The sequence below is a fragment of the Halyomorpha halys genome, unplaced genomic scaffold (assembly GCF_000696795.3).
Source record: "Halyomorpha halys isolate HHAL.00 unplaced genomic scaffold, Hhal_1.1 Scaffold197.1, whole genome shotgun sequence".
Classification (NCBI taxonomy): domain Eukaryota; kingdom Metazoa; phylum Arthropoda; class Insecta; order Hemiptera; family Pentatomidae; genus Halyomorpha; species Halyomorpha halys.
In genome coordinates this window covers 552,524-557,080 of record NW_027114299.1, presented here as the reverse complement: position 1 = coordinate 557,080, position 4,557 = coordinate 552,524, and the positions used below count along the sequence as shown (strand labels likewise).

General features: G+C 29.7%; 1 protein-coding gene across 2 annotated transcripts in view; it reads right to left on the bottom strand.

Moving 5' to 3' along the window:
• Nucleotides 1-4,557, bottom strand: part of LOC106679360 (trypsin-1) — a 68,626-nt gene that overhangs the window by 1,540 nt on the left and 62,529 nt on the right. The gene's annotated exons all lie outside the window — the stretch shown is intronic.

Below are 4,557 nucleotides of genomic sequence, written 5' to 3'. Positions count from 1 at the left end.
TATTTTCTTCTCTCGTCCCTTTTTCAAATTAACTTGTTTCTTTTTACTATTAGAGGGCAATTGTTTGTTTTATTTAAGTGTACCAATATCATTATTTTTTGTTATTAATTTTACTTTTCTCTTTTATTAAGAAGCATTCTTCTTATCTATTTATTTTTTTTCTTCTTTTAATAATAACATTGTATATAGTTAGGAGTGTCTTTTGTACGAGACTATATCCCCCCCATAATCAACTGTTAAAATTATACATAATATAAGTTATATCAACCATATAATAACTAATAACTAATAAATAACCAGGCTGATCTGCTATAAAAAAAAAAGAAAAAAAAAACAATATAATTTTTATTTTATTTTTCTGGCTTAATATTTCTTAATACTAGAATAAGCTGTGATTACTCTTAAGTAGATGCAAAAATGAGATTGCACTGTTCTTGACAAATACACTAAAATACTTTACGAATTTACGACTATGAGATCGCACTTTAACAATGAAATGTCACTTATGGATTACATATGACCACATTAACTACAAAGAAACTGAATATTAATATTACAATATTATAATATTTACAAAGAAACTCAATTAATATTAACTGAATGATGACCAGAAGAACGTGGAAATGGTCTTAGTTTTCTTAAAAAGGAATGGCCTTTTGAATAAGATTTAAACCAGAAAATCTGTTATACGTAATAAAAAATACCAATAGAAGTAATTATTTAAATTTTTTTTCGAAATTATTTAAAGTGAAATAGAATTATAGAAATAGAAATTATAGAAATAGAATATAAAGTACGAAACATGAGCGTTGATGACCTCAGGGTTTTACGCCCTAAAGCCCCAGACAACAACAAGTACAAAGAAACACTAAACCAGACGTCTTTTAATAGCTGAATTGGTAATGTTTTTAAAAAAAAGTATTAACTACCGTTGATTGGGACGCCAGCATAATTGCTGAAGTTAATTATCCAAATATATTTTTATTTATTTGAGTCCTGCAAATCTATTACCAAGTATATATCTTTATATTTATAAAATACAAGAAGATGAAGGTGAAGAAACAGGGACAAGGAGGGCTGCGTGCTGGAGGATGCACCCGGACGGATGCAGGTGAATAAGGTGCATAAATGCGCTCACCCAAGTGCTGGACTGCACCACGGTTGAACCCCAATAAATTAATATTTATTGATATTTATAAAATTGATAATTATTGGTAGTAGTGACATGCGCAATCTTAGCGCACAACCCCACCCCTTACTCCATAACCCCACCCCTTACTCCATAAATCCTTGTCACGTCATGCATCAACCAACTCAGCAGTCATTCAGATATGTACTAGATAATAATTTATAATATAATCTATATTTTATGGCAATTTTATTGCAATCAAATGTAAATAAATTCTTTCTTTATGTAGTTTATATACTATCACTTTAGTCAATGCCACCCCTAATTATAGTATATATATGTTTCAATAGTAATAATATTTTATAAATATAAAGATATATTGGTATACACAAAAGCCTTTGAAAATATTTAATTTTAATGATACTGACAAATATCACCTATATAATAACTTTTGTTATAGTTATTAGGGTGTACAAAACAAAATGAATGTTTTATTCAATTCAAGACTTCAAAGGACTATTTAATACTTACTAATACTTAATAATCCCTTTAGAGCATTCTCTACGCTTATTTATTCCCATTCGACTACATTAAAAAAATCCTTAGCTTAGTTATTTGTTTCAAAGAAGAAACATGACAGTGTCCTACGAAATTCTCGTAATTTTAAGGCAGTACTAGAAAAAAAAAATTTCTCCGCCGCTGAAGCAACTCGTGAAATTATTAAATATGAAGGGGAAGGTGTCCTTGGAAAGCACACTGCGCGGCGTTGAAAATTTTAGCAGTGGAGATACGACGTTGGATAGGAAGAAGTACTCCGGATGGCCATTAATGGAGATTGATGAGGTTCTGCTGGAAGCTGTTGAGTCAAATCTGTCCACAAGTAATTGATAACTTGCCAGGGAGTGTGGTGTGTCGAAAGATACTGTTAGTCACCATTTACTCTCCATGAGGATGGTGAAAAAGAGCAGTAGATTGGCTTATCATGAACTTAATCCTCAGAAATCAGCAATTACTTTCCGTCGAAACAAAGTTTAAAGACCTTCATGAGTTCGAACTCCTGCCTCATCCACCATATTGTCCAGACCTCACACCATCGGATTACTACTTGTTTCGATCATTTTATTGCAATCAAATGTAAATAAATACTTTCTTTCTTTATGTGTTTATATACTATCACTTTAATCAATGCCACCCCTAATTATAGTATATATATGTTTCAATGGTAATAATATTTTATAAATATAAAGATATATTGGTATACACAAAAGCCTTTGAAAAGGAATCCAATGATGATAATACTTTTGCAGAACTTTAATAAATGAATATATATTTATCCCGACGTCCCAACCAACGGTAGTTAATATATAGCTTCTATATATTCCCTTTTTTTTTTTTAAATTTACCAATTCAGCTATTAAAAGACGTCTGTTTTAGTATTTCTGGATTGTTCCTTTGTAGTTACTGTTGTAATATGTAATCCATAAGTGATATTTCACTGTTATGGTCACTAATAAAATATATATGAAAATAATATAACAACTAATAAAATATATATGAAAATAATATAGCAACTAATAAAATATTTATGAAAATAATATAACAATTATTAAGTATTCTTTTTCTTACTTAGATTTAATATTACTCTTCTCATACTCATTTTCATCTTCTTATAACACTTTAACTATGCATGTCTGTAAACACTATTTATTAATCCATAATGTTAGTTATTTTATTATTTTCTAATCATTCTATATATCCTTTTTTTCATTGGTTGTTATCTTGTTTTTGTTCTTGTTAGAAATTCTGACCGAAACGTTGGCACTAATAAATAAGTTTTCCGACTTATTTGTGTTCTTCACTGAGCGCATCATCTTTTCGTCATATAAAATAATATTAGTTTATAATGTAATATTTAGATAAGGACTCTTGTATATCACTATAATCTATCTCATAACGATGAAAATTTTGATGAATTTGAAATGGACCAACATTTATTGCAATTATATTTACGTATTCCAGAAAAAAAATTTGTTATTAATAATGGGGTGTATAAAACAAATGTCCATTTTTCAACCAAATATTTGAATTATTGATATAAAATATAATTAATACTCAAAGTATATTTTTTAGCTGTCAAGGAACTCTTGGACCGCAATTACAACTTCTGTAAAATTATCAAATTGTTTCCCTCGAGGGAAAAGGGCCATAGATCGAAACAAGTAGTAATCCGATGGTGCAAAGTCTGGACTATATGGTGGATGAGGCAGGAGTTCGAACCCATGAAGTTCTTTAAACTTTGTTTCGACGGAAAGTAATTGCTGATTTCTGAGGATTAAGTTCATGATGAGCCAATCTACTGCTCTTTTTCACCATCCTCATGGAGAGTAGATGGCGACTAACAGTATCTTTCGACCCACCACACTCCCTGGCAAGTTAGCGAGTACTTGTGGACAGATTTGACTCAACAGCTTCCAGCAGAACCTCATCAATCTCCATTAATGACCGTCCGGAGTTCTTCCTCCTATCCAACGTCGTATCTCTACTGCTAAATTTTTCTAAACAACGCCGCGCAGTGTGCTGTTCAAGGACACCTTCCCCTTCATATTTAATAATTTCACGAGTTGCTTCAGCGGCTGTGAAATTTTTTTTTCTAGTAATGCCTTAAAATTACGAGAATTTCGTAGGACACTCATGTTTCTTCTTTGAAACAAATAACTAAACTAAGGATTTTTTTTAATGTAGTCGAATGGGATTACATAAGCTTAGATTATGCTCTAAAGGGATTATTAAGTATTGGTAAGTATTAAATAGGATTCAAATATTTACAGTCCTTTGAAGAAGGTTAAAAGTGTACAGGAGACTCAATAACAGAAAAGTAGATATGAGAAAAAAAAAATTAACATACTAAAAGACTAAAAAAAATTAAAGAGGTGAGTCACGATTAAATTAAAGGTCGAGAAATAATAGATATAAATAAAATTAATCATAATAATAATAATAATAAATCAGCAAAGAACAAATCATCATTTGTTATCATTTAATCATCATAATTATCATTATCAATATTATTTATATTACTTTACGGTAAGCCATTTATTTTTTAAAGTAAAAATAGCTATAGTAGTTTAAGAGCCAAAGTATTATTTTAATAATGTATAATTTATATAATTATAATGATATTTGAGGATTTGATGGCAAAAATGGCCCAACCCACAAAATCTTGTCATTCTAATGTTAATTTTTTTTGCTCATATAATACATGCTATTAGCGTTTGATACCTTTGAAAACCTAGTTCTATGTATAGCTTGTATGTTCCAGTAGATAGAAGTTCTTAGTTGTTTTTGTATCTTTTTTACCATGATGAAACTCAACAAAACGGGCCGAAACGTCGGAAAATAAATAGTTGTTAACTAACTATTATTGTATT